The sequence below is a fragment of the Amblyomma mixtum genome, chromosome 3, assembly GCF_055824585.1.
Source record: "Amblyomma mixtum isolate Tamu chromosome 3, ASM5582458v1, whole genome shotgun sequence".
NCBI classification, from domain to species: Eukaryota; Metazoa; Arthropoda; class Arachnida; order Ixodida; family Ixodidae; genus Amblyomma; species Amblyomma mixtum.
The window spans coordinates 10207015-10233151 of record NC_143014.1 but is presented as its reverse complement, the minus strand read 5'-3'; the positions used below and the strand labels follow the sequence as shown (position 1 = coordinate 10233151).

At 47.1% G+C, this 26137-nt stretch overlaps 1 protein-coding gene and 1 long non-coding RNA gene across 3 annotated transcripts in view; one reads left to right on the top strand and one right to left on the bottom strand.

Annotated features, from left to right (window-relative positions):
* The window catches only part of kn (EBF transcription factor knot), a 399411-nt gene that overhangs the window by 187900 nt on the left and 185374 nt on the right, over positions 1-26137 (bottom strand). The gene's annotated exons all lie outside the window — the stretch shown is intronic.
* On the top strand, positions 1381-3638 carry LOC149349203 (uncharacterized). 2 transcript variants are annotated; one of them, XR_016289395.1, is made up of 7 exons: positions 1381-1523; positions 1890-2002; positions 2192-2230; positions 2322-2378; positions 2491-2606; positions 2758-2923; positions 3292-3638. It is a non-coding gene; the product is annotated as an uncharacterized LOC149349203 (long non-coding RNA). The 2 variants fall into 2 exon arrangements; XR_016289396.1 differs by lacking the exon at positions 2192-2230.

The window sequence follows — 26137 nt, the reverse complement described above, 5'->3', positions numbered from 1 at the left end:
CTGACAGAGGAACAGCATTCACGGCGGAAATGACGCAAGACATCCTTCATTACAGCCAAACCAGCCACCGGAGAACAACTGCATACCACCCGCAGACCAACGGACTGACCGAGCGCCTCAACAAAACCATAGCCGATATGCTCGCCATCTATGTTGATGCCGAACACAAGACCTGGGACGTCATCTTGCCTTACGTAGTCTTCGCCTACAACACTGCAGCGCAGGAAACCACCCAGATGACGCTTAAGCTCGTCCATGGCAGAGAGGCCACGACCACGCTAGACGCCATGCTGCCGAACGTTACAGAGGAAGATAACGTCGACGTCGCCGCCTACCTACAACGCGCAGAAGAAGCCCGAAGACTTGCCCGATTAAGGATCAAAGACCAGCAGCGGACCGACGTCACACGCTACAACCTACGCAGACGCAACGCGGAATACAACCCACGAAACACAAAACGTCTTCCAAACGTCTCGAAACAGCTCCAAATGAATACAAACGTCTTGCGCTGCGTTCAAACGTCTCATAGATGTCGACAAGAAGAAGTTTCCTCTCCGACGTCTCTTAAACATCTGCAGTCAGATGTTTGCTATGTAACTTCTGTGAAACATCTGTAGTCAGATGTTTTCTAGACTTGTTTCTAACACGTGGAACTTGAGACAACGTCAAGGAGACGCGCCTAGCAATCAGCAGAGAGTTGCCGCCGTGGATTAAACATGCTGTAAATCACGGCACATAAATTAGATGGCTCTCCTGCTTGACGTTTCGAAGAGCAGGCGCGGCGGTGCAAAGACCGCTCTTTGTATTCGAACACTGAAAGCGCGTTTTCTCCTACAGAGCCCGAATCACGTTCCACATCGAGTGCAGCTAACCCGCCACTCGTAAGGCCCGATTTAGGTAACATATAATGGCCCTGAAAGCTGACGGTAATTACGCGAGCAAAAAAATTTGCTTCATGTTGTGAACGCCTCCGTTACGCCTCGGCTAGCTGGCGGCAGCACGCGGATTGACAGGCGCCGCTTACGCTGCCTTCGCCGCCTTCCCGCCGCCTTCGCCGAGCTCGCTCGCGCGCTTATCACCCGCGGCGCGCTATCGTCGTTGGCTATCGTGTCGGCAGATCTTGGAGGCAATAATCTTTCTTGAGTCACGCCGCAGCTTGCTGCTTGGTGTCGTTCCGCACGGTGGCGATGCTGGCTAGTTTGCCAAAGGGGTTTTAACCGTTTCAAGCAGAAATAAATCTTAGTGCAAGCTGCAAGTGCTTAGTTTTACATGAAAAAAATTAGATTCAATTTGTTTTTTTTTTGTTCTTTGATGATTTGTTTATTTTTACGTTTAGAAATTTTGTACTTCATTTGGCCATTTGGCGTTGCAGAGGCTAGCGATAGCTACGCGCGCTTAGTGGGTGCTGCGTGCGTTGTACGTTTCGCTGCGCACTTTTTTCCGCGCTGGTTGGCACTTCGCGCCGCTGCGGTATCGTTTACTACCAGTGTTGCACTGAGATGTGAGCCTCGTTTTCCGCAAAAGTGAGTAACCTTCAATTTCTCTTCTGTGGTGAAAGTGTCGGCCTTGCTTTAGCTAAGCCACTAACGCGCCTGATTGAACGGTCGGCTAGTGTGTCACTCAAATCACATAACAGTATCAGCCAGTGTTTTACATACCGAAGTGCAGCGTTGAATGTATTAAAACAGGGCATTTGCATGTATTTGAGCTTTTGTTAAGTGGATACAGCTAGGCTGCTCGCGCATGCGAGTTGTTTTCTTTACTAAGGCGGTGACAAGGTGAACGTGACAAAGCTTCAAACCAACCAGCTTTGTTTAAGCTTACGTTGATAAGGTGCGAATTTTTTCCTACACATTGATTAAAGTCTGTGCTCTATTGCATTCTGGCAGGGTTTTATTCTTGCCAAGGACTCTCATCTGGCCACCTGTGTGCTCCAATTCTCCTTGCTGTGATTGCCGTCAGTGAAACTCCCGTTAAAAAGGCTTTGGTTATCTTCACTAAGGTATTTGTTTGGGCTAGTCGTTACATTGGTAAAACTGAAAGCACAGCGCACGAAGGACCTGTCCTGTCCTTCGTGCGCTGTGCCTTCAGTTTTTGGTTATCTTAACTGCGTCAAGCTTTTATTTCCTTACGATTGAGAGCCCCGGCACAAAGGTAGTTTACTCAGTGCTGCTGCTCTGTATGTGTGCAGGCTGTTGACAGTGCAGTGAAGTACTACGGCTCTTTGCAGGCATGGCAGTTTTTATTTTTTGGAAAACCATTGCACCGTGCACAGCTGGGGTTGTCCCTGCTTCACAGTGTGCATTTCGTTTTGGGTACAGGCTGTTCAACAGCGGTTTTCAGAGGACCTCCTTGCCTGCTGAACTCCTCAAGTTTTGGTAAGCACTCTTTGCAGCTGGCACTTTTTCTTTCACTTCATGCTTTCTTGTATAAGTGTAGTCTTTTTGCTAATGTGCATTCCACAAGCCCCGTTATTTGTTTGACCTTTAGAACTCCAACTGTTGGCCGGTGTAGCAAGGACCTGGGCTAGTTTCACGCAAATTAATCGCAGCACCTTGTACTTGGTTGTTCAGACGACTTGGCCTGGAGATTGTTTCAGTTCAGAGGTGAGCATCTGGACTAATGCTTCTTGTGCAGGGGTGTAAGTAATCTCTTGCCCGCTATTTGAGCTTCATCGTACAGATTAGAAAGGGCTTGTTTGGCAATGCGGTGTTAGCAACCTTATACAAACGCACTTTTATTTGTCTGATCTTTCAGATGTGCCCCTGTGTGGCTATCAAGGTAAGGCCCAAGATTTAACCCTTCTCTGGTGTATACTGAAGTGATGCAGGTATTACCAGGACAGCAGCATCTCTGCTCGGTTTTCGTGCGACGGTGCAAGATGTCAACCATCAACCACTTTTGATTCAGCCACATCTTGCAGGTAAGAGAAAGCCTGCTTGCGAGATGCAGCTTAGGAGGTTCTGTGAGTACAGTGTGCATCACAGTAAGGCAGTGCACTTGCTATTGACTGCTTGGCTTTCAGTGTCCATGCACGCTGTTTGAACTTTGCTTCTCTTAAAGGCCTCCACAGTGGTTGACTTCTTGAGTTGATGGTTAGCCGTAGCACTCTGCTGAAATGCCGCTTGCAATGACATGATATGCATCTGTTTTTAGTTAGCTTATTTTATTGCCTGTGCTGTCACTCCTTGCCATTTCCTGGTCATATTTGCTTCCGACTCCTCATTGGCCATTCTACATGCACCTGACTGACTGTGCTTTTGGTTACTCTAATATTTTTCACTTCTGCAGACTGCTGAACAGAGCTGGATTTGACTTCCCCTTGTTACCGTCTAGTTCGCATCCTCCTTGCAAGAAAAGCGATGTTTGGAACACCTAGCGATCTCTTCATTGCCGTCCACATCACAGCAACTTGATCATCAACGCATCCGTTGTGAACAAGGCCTGGGGCGGAATGAATTTTTGATTTAACAATTGGTTGCTGCTCGACACTTTCCCGTCATCCAAGTGCTTACCGTTGTAATGTCAGCCAAACCAGTGAAGCTACCTCCTCCATGGCTTCTAACATTAATTTCCTGGTCCCTTTCTTTTTTTGTGTGGATGTATGCACTGGATTCAATAAAGAGTAACACAGTGACTGAAAAGTGTGCTCATTGTTCGGGTCTTTGCAAATCAGCTTTGAGTTCATTTTTGAGTGTATACCAGAAAAATGAACTACTATAACATTTTTAAAGCTTTAGAGCGTTTAAAGGCAGCACTAAAAATCAGTCTTGAAATGCGTAAGATATTACAGGCACCCATTTCGAAAAAAAAAGTAACGTCTAAAAAAATTCTAGAAAAGTTATACCTCAGAAGTTGTCTAGCCGTATACAAGCGTAGCGTTAGCAGAGCTAATAGAGGGCTAGTAAATGTCTAAGTCTAAAAAACTGCTTAGGTGAAACTTGTTTTAGACGTCAAGCTTTTTCTTCCGAGACTTTTTTCAGACGTCTATTAGCGCTTTTTGTGTTTCGTGGGAAGCCAGGAGACCGAGTCTGGGTTTGGACGCCAATTCGCCGCCGAGGATTGAGCGAAAAGCTTTTGCGACGCTATTTCGGCCCGTACAAGGTTCTTGGTCGGCTAGGTGAATTGGACTACGAAGTCGTCCCTGATACGCCTAAAGCCCTATCATGCACGCTAAAGGACGCCGTGTTTCCACATTCGGTGTTCATTTTTGCACAATCCGTTTTTGATTGTTGATAGCCGCATTATGTTCTAAAGCATCGAGTCGATGCTTCTTTGAGAGGGGAGTAATGCCGGGAATCTTTGTAGCGCTTGTTTGTTGTGTTTATTTGTTCATGCTTCAAGGCTGCCGGCTCGCCGCTTTATCACTTCGTTTGTGACGCAAGACGCGCCTAGAAATATCTCGATTCATCGCATCCGGACGGAACCGATTCTAGTTTGCGCCATAATGTTCTAGTAACTTCTAAAGCTTTATCTCGAAGGTTCGCTATCAGCTATAAAAAGAGCACGGCCGACAGCGGCGGTCATTCTGTTCGACGACCGCCGAGCACGCTTGTTGCTACGCCGCCGCCGAGTGCTGCGTCACTGCGCATGTGCTTGACTCATCAGAGCATTAAGTTCATCCGTTTTGTTTTGTATTTTCTATGTCAACACAGAACAAAATAAACTTCTCTTTCTACGCCGCCGCCGAGTGATTCAGTTCTTTGCGGGCGCATGTCAGCCCGAATAAAGTGTTTTGTTTCGAAGACATTCTCGCTGTGTTCCTGTTCGCCGGACTCCAGTCACCACTACGTGACAATATGGAGACAATCGAGCATGCGCTAAAGAACGGAGGTAGCTAAAAGCAGTGGAGAAGAAACTAGGCATGGCTAAACACGAGATGTATGGGTCGCGAGAGAAAGAGAGCAATGCCATTAGCAATATGGATCAAACAGTTGAAGTAGCCGAAGATTTCTACATAAATCTATGTAGTAGGCAACGTAACCAGAATGTTAATGAGGAAGGCAATATCATACAGCGATGGAAATGCCACCACTAAGCAAAGAGGAAGGAAGAGGGGGAAACTAGCAGGTGAGGATCAGGTAACCGCCGATGACGTAGGGGAGGGGAGGGGCTGGAAAAAGTAGCCACCTTGTATACGCAATGCCTTATGACCTCGGCCGTCATATGACCACATGCCGTCGGTGGGAACCGATCCCATGAGCTCTGTGTAAATAAAATCCCCTGTGTTCCTTGTTTTATGTGGTTGTTGGCCTCTCTTAAAATGTATAACGAGCCCCTCATTACCCTTCACTTGTCTGCTTAACTGCTTAAAAGGAGGGCCTCGGTTCTGGCTGCCTTGATGCCATAGGAAGCATAAGACGGTTCTCACACAGCTTCCACCCTCGTCGTTCGATGATGTTCCACGTCACACCTTCGGTAACTAAGGACGTCCGCCCCTTACGAACGTGGGTGGCGCTGATGAACACTCTTAAGGTTAGGTTACTTGTAAACATACATACCCCCGAAAGCAGATTTGGCAGCCGTCGCCGTAGCTAAGTTGGTAGAGCACCGGACGTGTAATTCGGAGGTCGTGGGTTCTGTTCCCACCGGCGGCATGTGGTTGTTTTTTCTTCTGCTTTTGTAATCAATTATCTTTAAGCGATAACCATTTCAGTAATATTCTCCATTGATCAACACACAACACAAATAAATATAAATAAAATCCCCTGTGTTCCTTGGTTTCTCTGGCTGTTGGCTTCTCTTAATATATTGTCACGTTGTAGTGACGGCAGTCCAGCGGTCAAGAAGACACCAGGAAGAATTGCAAACGAAGCTCTTTATTTGGGCTGACTTGCGCCCGCAAAAGAACTGAATCACTCGGCGGCGGCGTAACCAACGAACGTGCTCGTCAGTCGTCGAACTACGAATGCCCGCTGCTCGCGGCATCGTTCAATTTAAAGCCGGCAAGGAAACTTCGAGATAACAGGCCGACATCATCTAGACTAATCTGGAAACACGTAGATGCAGCTCTTCATGGCTGTGATTAATCGAGATTAGTGTGGTCGCTTCTCGCGTCACGAACAAAAATGATAACACCCCTTTCCTGCGGCCTTGCGCAAACGAACGGACACTACAATGATACGTGGCAATATACGAGGTCTGTTAGAAAAGTATCCGACCTTTGGCCGAAGAAAAAAAAATGGCATAACTGCAGCGTTGGAAACCTAATCACCTTCAAAGTAGTCTGCTTGGGACTCCATATACATCTCCCAGATGTGCTGCCACTCTTGGAAGTATTCCGAAAAGGCCTTTTTCGGAGTGGAGTTTAGCTCAGCTGTCGTTGCAGCCATAATGTCCTCTCTTGTCTGAAATCGCGCTCCTTTCAATGGCCGCTTGATTTTGGGAAACAACCAGAAGTCGCAGGGGGCCACATCAGGAGAGTAAGGAGCCGGTTGATCTAAAGGAGTCTGGTTTTTCGCCAACAAAGTTCGAATCAAGTGCGAAGAAGGTTCAGGAGCATTGTCGTGATGGACACGCCAATTTCCTGTTGACCACAACTCCGGTCTCTTGTGCCGCACAGCATCACGTAGGCGACCGAGGGCGAAGTTGTTGTACTGTTGTACTCTTTGGTCATTGCTTGACCCTGGGGCGTGCGTACTCGCGGTGTGCCACACAGTGAGAGTCCAAGAAAGCAGTCAGTATCACTTTGACGTTGCTGAGCATTTGGCAGGCCTTCTTTGGTCTTGGAGACGTGGAATGCTTCTACTGTGACGACTGGGATTTGGTTTCCGGGTCGTACCCGTACACCCAAGACTCGTCACCAGTGATTATGGTGTTGATGAAGTCGGGGTCACCGTTTGTGGAATCCAGCGTGTCCTGTGAGACTTCAATACGAAGCTGCTTTTGCTCCACCGTGAGCAGCTTCGGCGCGAATTTCGCCGCAGCTCTCTTCATGGCCAAATCTTCGGTGATAATGGAATGTGCAGAAAAACTACTGATGTTCACCTCTTCTGCAATTTCTCGGATAGTCACACGACGGTCCCGCATCACCAGAGCGTTCACTTCGCCAATGACCTGGCCATTTAGGTATGTTGATGGCCGACCGGAGCGTGGCTCGCTCTCCACCGATGTGCGGCCATCTTTAAACCAGTTGTACTATTGCTTAATTTGTGTGCTGCTCTAAGCATCATCACCGAAAACCGTCTGAATATTCCGAATGGTTTCCACTTGGCTGTCGCCCCGTTTCTGGCAAAATTTGATGCATTAGCGCTGCTCCTGTCACACCGCCATTTTGCTTGCACTAAAAAAACGACGAGAGCACTGTGCACTACCTCACTCAAACGCTGCCTCCCAGCGACTGACGCTATCGGCAGGCGGGAAAAATTTGTGCTTGCCCACGACGGTTCAAGGTCTGCTGGTGCAAGCGCGCTTGTTTCATATCCATCAGGAGTTCGCAAAAAAAAATAAGGACGGATACTTTTCTAACAGACCTCGTATATATATATATATATATATATATATATATATATATGGTTTATGGTTTATGGGGTTTAACTTTCCAAAGCGACTAAGGCTATGAGAGACGCCGTAGTGGAGGGATCCGGAAATTTCGACCACCTGGGGTTCTTTAACGTGCACTGACATCGCACAGTACACGGGCATCTAGAATTTCTCCTCCAAAGAAATTCTAGCCGCCGCAGCCGGGATCGAACCCGCGTCTTTTGGCTCAGCAGCCGAGCACCATAGCCGCTGAGCCACCGCGGCGGATATATATATATATATATATATATATATATATATATATATATATATATATATATATATCATCATCATCATCAGCCTGACTACACCCACTGCAGGGCAAAGGCCTCTCCCATGTCTCTCCAATTAACCCTGTCTTTTGCTAGTTGCCGCCACTGTATCCCCGCAAACTTCTTAATCTCATCAGCCCACCTAACTTTCTGCCGTCCCCTGCTACGTTTGCTTTCTCTTGGAATCCACTCCGTTACCCTTAAGGACCAGCGGTTATCTTGCCTTCGCATTACATGCCCTGCCCAAGCCCACTTCTTCCTCTTGATTTGAACTAGGATATCATTGACCCGCGTTTGTTCCCTCACGCACTCCGCCCTCTTCCGATCTCTTATCATCATCATCCTATCATTTTCCTTTCCATAGCTCGCTGCGTTGTTCATGACTTAAGCTGAACCCTCTTTGTTAGCCTCCACATTTCTGCCCCATAGGTGAGTACCGGTAGGATACAGCTGTTATATACTTTTCTCTTCAGGGATATTGGTAAGCTACCGTTCATGACCTGAGAGAACCTGCCATACGCGCTCCACCCCATTCTTATTCTTCTAGTTATTTTCCTCTCATGATCCGGATCTGCGGTCGCTACCTGCCCTAAGTAGACATATTCTCTTACTGCTTCCAGCACCTCGCTACCAATTGCGAGCTGCTGTTCCCTTGCAAGGCTATTGAACATTGCTTTGGTTTTCGGCATGTTAATTCTTAGCCCCACCGTTCTACTCTGCCTGTCTAGCTGATTCATCATGCTTTGCAGTTCTTGTCCTGAGTGGCTTAGCAAGGCAATGTCATCAGCGAATCGCAAATTACTCAGGTATTCTCCATTAACTCTTACCCCCAACTCTTCCCATTCCAGTAGCCGGAATACCTCCTGTAAGCAGGCAGTGAAGAGCATTGGCGAGATCGTGTCTCCCTGCCTGACACCTTTCCGGATTGGAATTTTATTGCTGACTTTATGGAGAACTATAGTAGCTGTGCAATCGTTATAAATATCTTTCAATATTTTCACATAGCACTCTTCCACACCCTGATTCCGCAATGCCTGCATGACAGCGGAGGTTTCCACTGAGTCGAATGCTTTCTCGTAATCAATGAAGGCTATATATAGGGGTTGGTTATATTCTGCGCATTTCTCTATCACCTGATTTATAGTGTGAATGTGGTCTATTGTCGAGTATCCTTTACGAAAGCCTACCTGATCATTTGGTTGACTAAAGTCCAAGGTTGTCCTGACTCTATTAGCGATTACCTTAGTAAATACCTTGTAGGCAACGGACATTAAGCTGATCGGTCTGTAATTCTTCAAATCCTTGACGTCTCCTTTCTTATGAATTAAGATAATGTTAGCGTTCTTCCAAGCTTCTGGTACTCTCAAGGTCACAAGGCATTGCGTATATAGGGTGGCTAGTTTTTGTAGCACAATCTCTCCTCCGTCCTTCAGCAAATCTGCTGTTACCTGATCCCCACCAGCTGCTTTCCCTCTTTGCATTGCTCCTAAGGCTTTCTTTACTTCCTCCTTCGTTAATGGCGGGATGTCCTATTGCTGTGCTCGACTGCCTCCCTCAGTAACTTGATGATTACATTCGCTACTGTATAGATTTGTGTAGAACTCTTCGGCTAATTCAACTATATTATCCATATTGCTAATGACATTGCCCTATTTGTCCTTTAGCGCATACATCTGGTTTTTACCTGTGCCCAGTTTTCCCCTCACTGATTTTAGGCTACCTCCGTTCCTTAGAGCGTGCTCGATTTTTTCCATGTTAAACTTTTTTATGTCGGCTGCCTTGCGCTTATTTATTAACTTCGATAGCTCTGATAGTTCTGTCTGTGGAGTTAGACGTCCTCAGGCTTTGGCCTTTCTTAATCAGATCTTTAGTCTCCTGAGGTAACTTGCTGGTATCCTGTCGAACCACCCTACCACCTTCTTCTGCGGCGCACTCTATAACTATAGCTGTGAGATTATCATTAATTGTTTCAACACTACGGTCGTCTTCTTCAGTTAAAGCGGAAAATCTGTTTTGCAGCGACATTCTGAATTCCTCTACCTTCCCTCTTAATGCTAACTCGTTAATAGCCTTTCGCTTCACCAGTTTCCTCCGTTCCCTCTTGAAATCTAAGCTAATACGAGACCTTACCATTCTGTGGTTGCTGCAACGGACCTTACCGAGGACATCCACATCCTCTACAATGCCAGGGTGTGCACACAGTATGAAGTCTATTTCATTTTTAGTCTTACCATTGGGGCTCTTCCACGTCCACTTCCTGTTTGCTCGTTTGCGGAAGAAGGTACTCATACGAGCAAAGGATACGAGCAATATATATATATATATATATATATATATATATATATATATATATATATATATATATATATATATACATTCTGACGAAGGCCGTTCCACGGTCGAAACGTCAATAAACTGTTTCAAGCGTTTCAAACGTTGGTCTACGTTTTTACTACTACATACCGTGCCAAGATTTTCCCTTTTTTTTGCTGCATTACACACATATATATATATATATATATATATATATATATATATATATATATATATATATATATATATATATATATATATTTACAGGGTGTCCCAGCTAACTTGGACCAAGATTTATAAAAAAACCAAGCGTTCTTCAGAACTGAAATCGCGTGCATGTTGTCAAGGTTTATCTAAAGTTACAGAGTTACAAAGTTACAGGTTTATCTAAAGCGCGGCTCCTGCTTTTCAGCGTAATTCACGCGACGTTATCAGGCTTGTTACATGCGTCTTTCAATTTGGGAGCAAGATTCCAACAAGCAAACTCATGAGATTGTCATCGTTCCTCCGCATGCATTCTGCTGACGTGACAGCGCAATTATCGCCGAAGAAACGGGAGCAGCTCTTTCTTTCAACTGCCGCCCGTACCCACTGGCGCTTATCTTGGAACCAAGCACAACGCGAAGCCCAACGAAAGTCCCGAAGCGGGTGATGTTTCTTACAAAGCACGGATGAGAGCGCTGTAATCGCGGCGCATCCGGACGCACGGAGCGCGCTGTCACGTGGTATTTTTTAAACTCCGCGGGCTTTCTTTTTTCCCGAATAAAAACGGCCACGCTAAGTCGATCTCGTTGGAAGTGCCTGGGCTGGACGATATTTGTGGAGCTCCACAACTTTCCTATTGACGCCTGAACGTTTCAAGCTATATTTAAAAAGTTAATTTATTTATCTCGACTAATTATTCAAAGAGGAGAAGCCAAAAAATCGTACTATAACTTCAGATAAACCTTAACAACATCCATGCGATTGCAGTTCCGAAGAACGCTTAGTTTTTTTATAAATATTGGTCCAAGTTAACTGAGACACCCTGCATATGAGAGAAGCCAACAGCCATAGAAACCATGGGACACAGGGGATTTTTAATTTATTTATTTATTTTGTGCTGTTGTTCGATTTAGAATATTACTGAATATGTTGTCGCCGTAGCTCAGCGGTAGAGCACCGGACGCGTAATTCGGAGATCGTGGGTTCGGATCCCACCGGCGGCATGTGGTGGTTTTTTCTGCTGCTTTTCTAATCAATTAGCTTTAAGCGACAACATATTCAGTAATATTCTATATCGAACAACAGCACAAAATCAATATATAAATTAAAATCCCCTGTGTCCCTCGGTTTCTGTAGCTGTTGGCTTCTCTCATATTTATAACGAGCCCCTCATTCCCCTTCCCTTGTTTGCTTAATTGCTTAGCGAGGGCCTCGGTTCTGGCAGCCTTGACGCCATAGGAAGCATAAGAGGGTTCTCACACAGCTTCCACCCTCGCCGTTCGATGACGTTCTACGTCACATCAGCCGTAACTCAGGACGTGCTACGTCCGCCGCTTAAGAACGTGGGTGGCGCTGATGAACACTCTCAAGTTTAGGTTATTTGTAAACATAAATACCCCCGAAAGCAGAAGATTTGACAGCCGTCGCCGTAGCTCAGTGGTAGAGCACCGGACGCGTAATTCGGAGGTCGTGGGTTCGGATCCCACCGGCGGCATGTGGTTGTTTTTTCTTCTGCTTTTCTAATCAATTAGCTTTAAGCGACAACATAATCAGTAATATTCTAAATCTAACAACAGCACAAAATCAATAAATAAATTAAAAATCCCCTTTGTCCCTTGGTTTCTGTGGCTGTTGGCTTCTCTCATACTTATAACGAGCCCCTCATTCCCCTTCCCGATATATATATATATATATATATATATATATAACATTTCTAACGTTTCGACGGGGTCCAGCCTTCTTCACAGTGAGCAGTTTTGTACTTGGCAGGAGGCTGTTAGGCCAGCAACAATGAAGAACTTATCATCACTGGGAACGAGACACAGAACACATCTGGTTGCTTGGACACAATCAGAAATTACAATGAAGAACAAGCGAAAATTCATAAATTGGAACGCACATGAGAAAAGCAAAACTGTTAGCGGGGCAGACAAGACAGTACACCTTTACTTTCGCTCAAAACCAGCAGATACAGCACCAAATTTGCAAACAAGATATGACTCCTGGTTTCCGCTATTATGATGCGTCCTAAAATCGGGTTGTAAAATGGCAACTCTTTCTTTGTCGAATGAGTGACCGGGAACGGCGACGTGTTTAGGTAGTGGAAGGTTGGGGAGAGAGGTGCAGTGTGCCTTGTTTGGCTTGGTTTATGGCTGTTCTAAGTCCTAAACGGACTCAGGCTATGAGGGACGCCGTAGTGAAGGGCTCCGTAAATTTCGACCACCTGCGGTTCTTTGACGTGCACTGACATCGCACAGTACACGGGCCTCTAGAATTTCGCCTCCATCGAAATTCTGCCGCCGGGAAGGAAGCGCTTCTTTCGGGCCAGCAGCATAACCACTGAGCCACCGCGGCGGCAGCAGTAAGCCACATGGTTGTTAAAGAGTAAATAGAAGGAAGTCTCGGTTTGCCCGGTGCACTGCTTATTGCACAGAGAGCACTCCCACAGATATACTACTTTTGATGAGTCGCAGCAAAAAGTGCCTTACCCGAGAGAAGCGGTGCTGGAGCTGTTGCTGAGGTAGTCATATGTGCGCAGATTTTGCGTTTGGCTTATTGCACGGATGCCAGCGTTTCGAGACATGAAATGAAATTTTTGAAGACGTTCGTAAGTCACGCAGATTTTTTAAACACGTATAGACAGACTACTCTGGGTGGGTCTGGGAATATCAGTTTAAGGCGTTTGCTTTGTCCGATGATGCTATGATGCTTGCGAAGAATGCCGGTGACGTTAGTATTAGAAGCTTAGTGCGTCAGTATCAAGTTGGTTTGCTGAATTAAGTTGAAAGAAAACATTTTATTCCACTCAGTGTTTCGATCGCATTCTTCGAAAAGACTCCACCAGAGCGAAAACCCGAAACACACCTGCTTTCTTTTCGTTTTTTCTTGCTCTTGGTCCGAGTTTTAACAGAGGCTTATTATAGCATCCCTGCCACCACTACAAATGCTGGTCTGGAACAATCATGTATCCCTCTGATGAAGTCTGGTCCCCAGTCGAAACTTCACTAAAGCCTTCTTATGTTTTTTAAGCGTGTGTTAGTCTACTTGGTGAGTACATAATCAAGACCACCCTTTTCATGCACAGATGTTAAACCTGACGGTCCCTGCAGGCTTTTTAATTTTACTTTGCGATGCCCCGCGAAAGTTAATAAAGACGTCGATGACTACACCACCTCATAAATTCCTTGCAGCTCTATGGAATCAAAAGAAAACATTCGACAGAAGTCTGTCTGGTTGGGAAATTTAATGTTAGGAGAAGGTAAGTGACGCCAACCAAGTAAAATACAGAAAGAACACGACGTTTCGGGACCGGCTCGGCCCCTTCTTCACGGTGTGACTACGGGCGAGCGCAGCTTGGCTTTTTAAGCCCCTGCGTGGAGGACCTCCTGGTCAATGGCCGCAGCCAATGGACGTAGGATGAGGGAAGTGTCCCCAGGGAACGATTAACATTTTCTCGTGTTTGCTGAATGTGCCACTACTCGAGTAGAAGCCTCCTGCGTGGGTTAGCTTCCGTTTCCAATACAATGGTGCTGTCGAAATCAATTGGGTGGTCGCACCCTTCGCAGTGTTCGGCCATGGCGCTGCGTTGACGATTCATGTGACGGACGTCCGCTTTGTGTTGGCTCATCCTTTCCGCGAAGTTCTTCGTTTCCCCTATGTACGACGCCGGGCAGACGGAACACAGAATTTTGTACACGACGCCCTGGACCTTTTCTCTGGGTTGCCGGTTTTTTTGTGCGGGGGAGAAGGCGACCGATAGTGCTGGTCGGTTTGTGCGTTGCCAGCACCCCTTCTTTTCCGAGAATGCGAGCCAGCGTCTCGCTCACGCCTCTCACGTATGGGATGCAAACACGTTTTCGCTTCTGGCACGCGCCTGAGGAAATAATAGATCGGATTTTGTTTTGCCTTTCTTGTTTCCTGATAATGCGCCGGATGAATGAGCTTGGGTAGCCGTTCTTTTGGAGGTCAGGAATGACTCGGTTCTTCTCCTTCCTTGTTATGCGAAGCATACTACTTTAGCTACCACTTTAGCCCTTCACCGTGGTTATGCGCCTCCAAATCACGTGATACATGACGTCACACCACGTGACACGATGACGTCACGACAGTAGAGAAACGGGGGCCCACCTCGCGCCGTCGCTGTGGTTGTGCGCCTCCAAATCACGTGATACATGACGTCACACCACGTGACACGATGACGTCACCACAGTGGAGAAACGGGGGCCTACCTCGCGCCGTCGCTGTGGTTGTGCGCCTCCAAATCACGTGATACATGACGTCACACCACGTGACACGATGACGTCACGACAGTGGAGAAACGGGGGCCCACCTCGCGCCGTCGCTGTGGTTGTGCGCCTCCAAATTACGCGACACGATGATGCTTCGCATTCTCCAGGCTTAACCAAGTTAAGCCTCAGCCATTTTTTCTTCACGTGAGGAACATATGGAGTCGGCTCTCTTCAGTAATGATGTAACGACCAATGTTTTGTGCGGGATGGTATAGTTCGAATCGAAATGTAGGTAACGTCCTGTGTGGGTTGGCTTCCTGTGTACCGAGAACCGGAGGCCTTTGTCGTGCCTTGTAAGTAGGACATCCAGAAAAGGCAGGCTGCCCTGCTGTTCACGTTCAACAATATATTGTATAGCCGGTTCAACTGAATTTAGATGACTCTGGAGGTTTTCTATCTAAAGCAGTCGTCTACATAACGGAGGAATAACTTTGGCTTGGGATTAAAGGAGGAGAGGGCCCGGCTTTCGACGTCTTCCATGGTTAGGTTAGCCACTGTGACTGAAATCGATGCCCCCATAGCAGTTCCGGTTGTTTGCTTCAAAAATTCTCCGTTGTAGGTGAAAAAGGGTTCTGCGCAGACAGACGTCGAGAAGGCGACATACCTCATCGACGTTGAGTGGAGTTCTCTCGAGCAGCGTTTGGTCGTTTTCGAGTGCGCGGCGAGCAACGGACACAGCAAGGGGAACCGGTACGCAGGTAAATAACGACAGCACGTCAAACGAGACTAAGCTTTCGTCTTCCTCCACGGTAATGTTCGAGACAAGTTGTACAAAATGCCGCGAATTCTGTACATGCGTGGGTGTTCTGCCGGCGAGCGGCGCTTGTGAAGGTAGTCCGAGAGACGTCGAAGAGGAGAGAGGGTGAAGTCTACAATTGGCCGAAGGGGGACGCCAGGTTTGTGAATTTTAGGTAGCCCGTAAAACTTGGAGCTGAGCCGTTTCTGGAGATGAGGCGGAGGTAAAGCCATTTGAAATCAGGGTGCCGCTTGAATATCTCTGCCAGGGTTTTGTTGAGTGTTGCTTGAGTGTTTGAAGTCGGATCCTTGCGAACCTTCTCATACGTCCCACTGCTCAAAAGGGCTGACGCCTTCTTCTCGTAGTCGCGTCGGTCCATCACCACTGTAGAGTTGCCCTTGTCTGCCGGGAGGATGACGATGTCGGTGTCGTCCCTGAGACCGCGTAGGGTTTTTTGTTCCAGTTGAGACAGATTGCTCGGAAATTTGGGGGTACCTTGGCGATGACACCAATCGCTTTCAGGCGGACCACTTCCCTGACGTGCGGCTTCAGGTGCTGGATCGCGTCCTCAACAGCTGCGACTAGTTTTGCGATGGCGGGAACCGATGATATGTTGAACATGTCCTTTTGCGAGAACAGAGGATTCGGGCGGTGTTAAGAGACGGGAGGAGAGGTTCTTTACAAAGCCGGAGTTATGGGGGTCAGGCTATTTCTTCTGTCGCTGCTGTAGGGCAAACAACTTCTTGTTTTGACACGCGCGATGTTTGTTGGCTGCAGTGGAGGCCGCTTCCATGGCGAAGGCGTCCACCCGCGGGAAGAGCTCAGGCATCCCGTGTTCTAGTTTGCGGCGGGCGAAGAACCGGTCCAGCTCCTTTTTGCGGAGAACGGAATGGCACTCGTGTATCCGCGCACTGAATAACTGTTGCTCCGTTTTGGACACCAGCCGTAGGCCTTCTGCGGTGGTTACAGGGCGCTTTAGGCGAAGGCTCACGGGTATCACATCCTTTTCCTTGCAGGTCTTGTTGAAGTTGAGATGTGTCCGGAAGACAGCAATACTCTCGGTGATGTTGATGTACCGCTTTACTAGCTGCATGGTCTCGATGCCGAAGTCTTGGCGTATAGACTCAAAAGAAAACATTCGACAGAAGTCTGTCTGGTTCGGAAATTTAATGTTAGGAGAAGGTAAGTGACGCCAACCAAGTAAAATACAGAAAAAACACGACGGAGAATTTTTTAAGTAAACAACCGGAATTGCTATGGGGGCATCAATTTCAGTCACAGTGGCTAACCTAACCATGGAAGACGTGGAAAGCCGGGCCCTCTCCTCCTTTAATCCCAAGCCAAAGTTATTCCTCCGTTATGTAGACGACTGCTTTTGTGTGGTGAAAACCCCAGAGATAGAAAACCTCCAGAGCCATCTAAATTCAGTTGAACCGGCCGTACAATTTACTGTTGAACATGAACAGCAGGGCAGCCTGCCTTTTCTGGATGTCCTACTGACAAGGCACGACAAAGGCCTGCGCTTCTCGGTACACAGGAAGCCAACCCACACAGGACGGTACCTACATTTCGATTCGAACCATCCCATCCCGCACAAAGCATCTGTCGTTACATCATTACTGAAGAGAGCCGACTCCATATGTTCCTCACGTGAAGAAAAAAGGAAGGAGAAGAACCGAGTCATTTCTGACCTCCAAAAGAACGGCTACCCAAGCTCATTCATCCGGCGCATTATCAGGAAACAAGAAAGGCAAAACAAAATCCGATCTATTATTTCCTCAGGCGCGTGCCAGAAGCGAAAACATGTTGGCATCCCATACGTGAGAGGCGTGAGCGAGACGCTGGCTCGCATTCTCGGAAAAGAAGGGGTGCTGGCAACGCACGAACCGACCAGCACTATCGGTCGCCTTCTCCCCCGCACAAAAAAACCGGCAACCCAGAGAAAAGGCCCAGGACGTCGTGTACAAAATTCCGTGTTCCGTCTGCCCGGCGTCGTACATAGGGGAAACGAAGAACTTCGCGGAAAGGATGAGCCAACACAAAGCGGACGTCCGTCACATGAATCGTCAACGCAGCGCCGTGGCCGAACACTACGAAGGGTGTGACCACCCAATTGACTTTGACAGCACCATTGTATTGGAAACGGAAGCTAACCTACGCAGGAGGCTTCTACTCGAGTCGTGGCACATTCAGCAAAGACGAGAGAATGTTAATCGTTCCCTGGGGACACTCCCCTCATCCTACGTCCATGGGTTGCGGCCATTGACCCGGAGGTGCTCCACGCAGAGGCTTAGAAAACCAAGCTGCGCTCGCCCGTAGTCACACCGTGAAGAAGGGGCCGAGCCGGTCCCGAAACGTCGTGTGTTTTCTGTATTTTACTTAGTTGGCGTCACTTACCTTCTCCTAACAGCACTATGGGAGTTCGAGACCTCCTCAGGCAACAAGGAGGGTGCGTTAAACGCGTTCCTCCGCGTGTTACCGTCTGCGAGTCGTCTGATCGCGGAATACACAGATTTCTATTGCACAAGGAATACTGCGCCAGGTGTCGATCCGTCGCGTAGGCCCCGGCGGTCGCCACGGTTGACCTTGAACAGCGTTGCTTCAGCCGCGCTCCGCCAGCTGGCAGCGCCGTCGGCGCGGCGTGCAGTAGCGGCGCCGAGGAATTTGCTCTGTCTACGACAGATGGCGCCATTAGGAGGTCCGCCACTACCTGGGCTTTGAAGCCAGCGTTAGCAGCATTGGCGCGCAGTGGATCGATGACATTCGAATGATATTGGTTAAGTAATTAGTGTCCTTTCAAGTCACACCACATAAATAAAAAATAACACCGAGTGGGAAATTGGTCGACTTGGAGAATCGAACCAGGGTCTCCGGAGTGAGAGATGAGCACGCGAACCACTCCGCCATGCCAGCTTTTCTTTTGCCACTCCGCCATGCTAGCTCGATAATTTGGAATGAACATAAGCGCGTCTAGTGAATACGGTGTCTTCGTTCACTCCCATCTTCCTCCCTTCCCATTACGGCGAGGTACAGGTGTCCACCGAGATATGCGAGACAAATACATTTCCTTTCCTCAAAAAGCAACTTACCGACGAGCAAGGCGTACAGCCGAACGGGAGATGGCGTTTTGTGGACTCCCTGGCAGCTTGGCGCAATGGTCACGTCACCAAATATGGAGGCGCCCATGCTCCCGCGCTGCTGTTAAACGTCTGTAAATGCGCAGTTGCCTTGGCTTGAATTCTTTGCTATGCAGTCCTCCAAGAAGAAGTGACAGCGACAGGAAGAAGTGAGAAAGCTACAACGTGCACAAGAGACGCCAGAACAGCGTGAAGAACATCTTGCAAAGCGTCGTGCTAAGGATGCAGCTCGGCGACAACGTTCTACCTCGCAGAGTGGTTCCACGTCATTGGTCACCGATGAATCTCAACACCTGACTGCTCAGGAACGCCGCAATGCTACCAGGCGAAAGCAACGCGCCGAGGAATCGCCAGAAGAACGCGCACACCATTGCTTCCGCAATTTACCCGATTTAACTACAGCTAAACCAATGCCTATTTATTTATTACAAAAGAGTAAACCAACGCTGTCTAAGCACTACAAGCGTGTATGCTGAGCGGAAAAATTTTGCTTGGCGTTACGCCATGTGACACTTTCGTGTATTAAGTTCACTGCACACAATCGGAGACTCAGTAGCGCTTGTGTGTGTCTCTGTGTCTTTCTTCGTGGTTCCTCCTTTGATTGCGCATCCTATACCTTCACAACATCAATAATAAACGCAGCCTAATGGCGCCATATGGTTGTCAAAGCGGCAACCAATTTTTTTTCAACAAACCGAAGCTGCTCTTTGGCTTAGAAGTGCCGAAAATCGTCACCCTGAACAAGAACTAATGCGAAGTCATCGCTCATTCCTTTTGTTAAAAGGCACAATGAGGCGAACCTAAAGCCCGGTGCAACACTTACAACCAGTGAACGTACTAAAAACGAAATCAACAACCAATTCAGTCTGAAGCGACGGGTCCTGCTTGGAACAAAGAGTTCCTAAATATAACCTGAGGGAAAGATGGCGGTGATAGACTTTCTTCACCATACAGAACCACAAGAATGCCGGGAACTCAAGGTTGCTTACTTGGCTTCTCGACTGTAGTGCGTTAAACGTGGATTAAGCCGTAAAAATACGAGTCTTCTCGAGGAAAACCTGGAAGAGATTCTGTGGAAGTTTCTATACTGACCTAACTCCGAACTGTCCCTTAGCGAAAAACAGGATGTCCTTAAAATGCATTTCAAACATATTGTATTAATTTCATGTCCCTATGCTTAAACTGCAATGCGAATGCTTTCGATGTATACTAGGAACAATATTTTGAACGTTCTTTAAAATGCGTGAGGAGTGCATTTTTGCCCGCTAAGCATATTTTTAATACATTAAAATTATACCAAAAATGTACTAAAATATACATTAAATACATTAGATTATAGTAGAAATACACTAAAAATATACATTTAATGCATTAAAAATATATTCACTTCGGCTTAAAAAGGTGTACTGGTCAGCTTTCACCGAATGAGACGGGTTAATGATTCAACTGCAGAACAAATTATACAAGCGTAGTTATCATCAATCCCGATGCACATGAGATTATAAGGTCACGAGACAGAATGGGAACGACAAAGATACCTACACAGCTACACTGTACCCCAGCAAAAAAGCAGTGATCCGACAAGCGCCATACTTGGCTTGCCTTATATATACCCACCGAGAGCGACGCACTATCATGACCGGTGAGGCGTTTTTTGCGCAGAGACTGTGGGCCCACAAATTATCTCAGAAGTACCCTACTGGTCGCTTTTATTTGAACAAAACTGAGCCCGCACTTATATACACACACCAAGTAAAATCCCACCAGGGGGAGTAATCAAGGCGCGCGATCGAACTGTGACCCACACGATGTCCAGGGAATCAAAGAGATAACAAGAATCACGCTGTACAATGAGTACCATGAAATGAAGCACGATGACATGCGGAAAACAAGAGAATGTAAAAACAGGGTTGAGTGTGCGGAAATGAAAAAATGGAAATGCAGAGTTGAGGGCGGGAATATTGCTAAAAAATTGGCTGTGGCTTAGCTAAGGTTAAGCCTGGATAAGCGAAAAGCTCTCGCTGCTTTTAAGCCAACTCCCAAACTGCCACTTCTGGATCGGTGTTTCTGCGCCTTCCGACTGTTGCTTCTTTTTCTCCTTCCATGGCGAGTGTCTGCGCCTGTTCTATGGGCAAGCGCGCCTTATATACCCCTCCTTTCAAATGTGCACTGCACACGGCTGCGGCGAAAGGCAAAACGGTGGCGAGGATGGCCGCCTCTTCTATGGCCGCCGCCGCCGCTCACGCGTTCTCGCAACGCCTTGCGAAATAACCTTCTCCTCTTGGGACGGCGGCGAGGAGTAGCGGCGACGCTCAGACGACGGAATCAGCCCGCGGCGGCGGCGGCGGCGGCTGCGGCAGCAGCGGCCACCTGCGCTCCGCGTGACGTCGCTCGGTTTCGCGCATGCGCAGCTGTGGCTAAAATTGATGACGGTGCACGCCAGACCCGGTGTTGACGTGCCTAGTGAAGCTTTTAGCTTCAAAAAAACATGAGAAGGCGAGAACACGGTAAAAAGGTAAGCGATACGAAGGGTGAGCGCCAACAATTAACACGGCTAGAACGAAAATGCAGCATGGGAAGTGTGCACCTAAAAAGTAGGTAAAATAGATAAAACCAGAGAGAAAGGTGATTTCTTTTTCAGATAATGAGATAGAATGGGTGCTCAGGCAACCTTCCTTGAGCCCGGACATGTAGGCTGCTTCAATGATTTCGCGCGTTAGTTGATTTTTGTGTTTTTTCAAGACGGTTATTTTCTTAAAATGAGGAATGCATTTCTTTTTGCTGTCGCATACGCGGCAATGGGCGGGCAGGTTCCTCAATGGCGCCCCAGTTAGGTCGTTCTTATGTTGCATTAACCTTTCATTTAAGCATATTCCTGTTTGGCCTATGTAAGCCTTACCGCAAGCTAAATGTATGGAATATACAACTCGCATGTGGTGTTCCTTTCTTGTTAGTGTCCTTGTTGCGCCAGCGTTCATTTCGCCAGCGTTCATTTCAATATACAACGCCCTCTACACAAGGCACAAGAGGATCTCGGTGCCTGGTTGTACAGCTACTCTTCTTTTTCTTTTCATTAACTTTGTTACATAGGCTTGACAGGCACAGAGGGGCTGAAAAGACTACGTCTACGCCTGCTTTTCTACCAATTTTCTTCAGATTATGCGATATTTGGTGCAGGTACGGCAGAAGGGCGACCCTTTTGTTCCGCTGTCGCGTATCATCTGGGGCTTCCCATTCATGCGTCATACCTATCAGGATTGTTTTGATACAGAAGAAAGGACAGATTGCGGGTACCCTGATTGCGTCAGCCTCAGCACTTGGTTCGAAAAACTTTCTTGCAGCTTGTGATCACAAGGTTTTTTGAGTGCATTCTTAAAGGCTGACTTCACGATGTTCCTTTTTACAAGTTTTGAATGGGCTGAATCGTAGGGTAGGATGGGCTTATTCGCTCTTTGTTCAAATAACCAGCAAACCTGGTCCTCTCTGAAACACACCTTTAACTCTAGAAACCGCATAACGTTTTCTTCTGGGAATTCATGGGTAACTTCAAGAGGTGATATAGTATTAGAAAAAGTGTGGAAGCCTTGAGTTGCTTCTGTTTTAAATGCTTCAGTGTCGCAATCTAAGAGAGCCAAGAAGTCATCGACGTACCGGAAAATTTTGAGAACGCTTGAAGACTCAGCTTGTCTTTCAAGGATCTGTAATACATAGCCAGGAAAAGGTCGCTCAAAGTGCAGGTTCAGTTTTCTTCAAATAAAAGTTGGAAGTTGAGCGCTCTGTACCATCTCCTCCTCCTACCTGTTTTGTGATAGCGCCGCTGATACATATGGATCGCAACCAATTAGCCCTGCAGATGGTGTTCTCCATCACGTGTGCTTGTCTTTTTGCGCTCAAGTATCCATTATGAATCAATACCAACATGCCCAACTTCTTGCCCTGCTTCAGATCCAGCAGGCATAGAAGAAAACATCAGGACCCTTAAGTACAGCTGGGCACCCCTTTCAACGCTCAAGTGAAATAAAATTATCTTGGGCCTGCCTGTTCAGTTAGCGAGAATTTATGCAAAAGCGCATTTAAAATCTAGAGCTGCAGTTACCTTGGAGCGCTCGTATATAGCATTTGCACTCATTGCAGTGCCACATTTCCGCACTCTAAAGCTTAGGAGGACTTAAAATGGACGTGACCATGCTCAGCTAACAGGTTTGGCAAGACTAGGAGCAATGGAGGGAGAGTGCTGTGGCCAGGGTGCGGTCGAAAGGAACGCCGTTTTGAGAATAAACGCAAAGCACTCTTTCGTAAGGTTCTTCCGGACAAAACAGCCATAAATCTAAATAGAAAAATTCCTCATGGCTTTGCCCCGCCCCCAACACACACAAATACAGATTAAAAAATGTTTAGAATCCTTGCAAAAGGATAATGATGTCCACAGCCTACAGAATGAACTGAATAAGATTCATGTTTGATGCATGAAGTTGGGCATGTCTTTGAAAAGTTTTAAATCTAAACTTTTCATTCACTCATAAGTGTCTGCCGGCAATATCAGCGTATAATTTGCAGGGACTACATGAAAAGGTTCAACATTAGAAATATTTCGAGGTCAATTTTTCAGAACACTTTTCATGGAAAGTAAACATTGAATATCTCGCTTTAAAGACCTCTGGAAAGCTTCACCTCAAGATATGTAAGTAAAAGAACAGCTTTAGACTAAAAATGTTCATCCAATACTCAAGTACGCTGGCGTGGCTCAAAGCTTGTATCTTAGACAAAAGCTTTAAAGAATCACGCTGCCAGGTTTTCTCCTGGTCAGTATAACTTTCGCAGCTGTTTTACAATGATTAAAGAAAAAGCTGGTTGGTTACCGCTAACACATCGCTGATTAGCTGCAAAGCAGGAATAAACAAGCATTTGTGCAACCTGTCTCCGGCGCGCAGCGTTGCATCAGTGGTTACGGCGCTCGACTAATGAGCCCAAGAACTGGGGTTTCGTTGGAGGCGAAGTCATTATTAGTGGTTTATTGATCATAAAATAAAACGTAAGCAAAAGATGTTGCTAATAGCCCCGGAGATGGGAATAAGACGGAACAGGAAAGAGAGATGGGAGCTATGGCAAGGACGTGTATTAATTAATCTAGAGCCCACTTCTATGGCGTCTCTCATTGTCCGAGTGTCCGTTTGGGACGCTTAAACCCCACATGCCATAGAGCTTCTCGTCCCCCCCTTGGTCTGTGAAAGATTGAGTGTTGAAATCATTTTTTTGCCGCATACAAAAGAATAGGTTTCTCAAGAGGTTTATTCAATAGTTTACCAATTCTCAATATTTGTAGTCGTCAAATTTCTCGTAAGTGAATATCATTCTACTTCTTGATACATTATTGCACCCTTTCGATTCACATTTCAAGCGACGCTTCTGACTCTGCTGCTGCCATTTCGATACTTCCTTTTCTTCTTTGCCTTTACACTGGTCGGTGCTTGAACAAGGTCATTTTGTGCGCATAATTTTTACCAAGGGCAGCAGTTCAGTCGGACTAGAAATCAATCAGAGAACTTTGGAAGATTAGCACTAGGAGCCCACGGCAAAGCCACAAACGAGGCAGAAGAGGGGGATATAGTCTGGGCACAATTCGAATCACGGGAATCGCAGGGTAAAACATTATACAAAGAATGCCTAGGGAAATAAGACGATAGCAGGTGAGCAGCTAGGGTGCTTAAATACTTATACAGAAAGAGCGTTGACTCACAGTGGCGGAAGAGGACTGGGAAATTAACCAGAAAGTATGCAGGAAACAAGGACGGAGAAATAAAGAGCTTTAAGAACAGGTGGCAAACGCAGGAGGTAAAAACTGGATGAATTGACTGGAAAGGAAGCAGACTGTAGAATTATACCGGAATTTGAAAAGGAAGATAAAGAAGTAATCGTTCTGTTATAACAAAAGAGGCAGTGCCATAACCCTGGAAGCGAGATCAGGGCGTCTTAGAACGCGAAGCTACAAAAAGAAGTTTAGCCAACAGGATGGCACATGTGCCGTGTGTGGTAAATCTGTAGAAACAATTGAACATCTCATACATAAATGGGGCGGTATCCATCTGGCTGTAGATGCGGGCACAGTTACTCTCCCTAAGGCCCTAGGGTTTAGATATTACGATGGTCCTGTGAATGAATCTGCGGTAGAAGTCAACAAAAAACGATTGGAAGTTTTTTGGCTCAAAAGCAGAGAGGTGACAAAAGGTTAGAAGCGCACGATTAAAAATTGTATTAAAAAATAGAGCATTTGTACACCGTTAAAATTCTTAAATAAATAAATAAAGAAAAAAAGCCGAGCATGGTTGCAACTGCGACCAGCCCTTTTCAAAAGGGACTTCCGCTGGAGAATTTTCGCGGGCTAGAGCTTCTCTTTCGGCATGGCCGCCATCTGGTCTGGCGATGACGCACCGGGCGGAAGCAAGGCCGGAGGAGCAGTAGCGGCCGGAGCCGCGTCGACACTCATGAAACATGCATAACCCCCCTCGTGGCGTGCCTCAACCGAGGGCGCGCCTAATGGCGGAGAGAACTGGTTCATAATGCATGACTGCATGGGCACCGGTTGCATATTCATTTTCGGCCGAGCGCGCGTCCTGCCGCCGGCGTCGATGCGCTGCCTGGACGGCGCCGACGAGTCAAGGGGCTGCTGAATATTGATGGCCGGCCGTGATTGACAGCGCGATCACCACTTGGTCAATGGCAAGCGCCGCTAAACGCTTCGCCGGTCATTCCTCGGCCATCAGTTTCATTAGCAAAAAGAGAGCTTGCCTTCCTTAGTGTCGCACAGTAATCGCGCACATTCTTCTCCTTCGGTATTGTTCCGCTCTATCTCGCACATGTATGCGTGCTGCTGCTGACATTTTGCTGTTTGAGGACACGTGGCGATTTTCACGCACTACACCGTTCGGAAAGTTGGTCTTCAGAACATGAGGTAGTACGTGGTCTGATCTGCTATCCTTCTGGATTCCTCGAAGGCCGCAGTGGAATCATACAAGTTCGTCAAGCGTGCTGTTGTCATGACTTTACAGGCTAGCATTTCTCGCCTGGCAAATGTCCTGGGCGCGATGCGCGATACTAAATAGCATTTTCGTTTTCTCGTGATGATCTTACCCGGCCAAACAATACTGCGACGGTTTTAGCGCGGTGCTTGTCCCCTCCCACTGTCCCCGTTTCGAATTCAAGCCAGCCCATCATTGTAGGCAGAACCCATGCACATCCGCGCCCCGGTTGTCCAGTGCCTGAATGACTCTTGCAATGGGCCAAGGAAAACTTGAGCACCGCTGGTCCGTCTTTAGGGACGACATTCCAGAGACATTGTTTTTTGTAGCGAAAGCTACACTAATCACATTTCGCGTGCCAAGCCGCCGACCTTGAATTACCTTGGTTGAGCTACGGCTGGTGTTGCTATGCGCTTATGCCTTGCCTTGTGTGGTCCACTAAGCGGACCACCCTTGCTCTTTGACATTGACTCTTGCCAGTGGACCTTTGATCCTTGACTTTTGACCTTAAAGTTGGTGTTGAGGTGTGGAAGGAGTCACTTGACCTTCGCGTGATACCACGTGATTGTGGCGTGATGAAGCCGGTTAAGTATGATCGATTGGGGCACGGAATCAAACGCGTTTTCGGCGTCTACGCCAACCGCCCGGA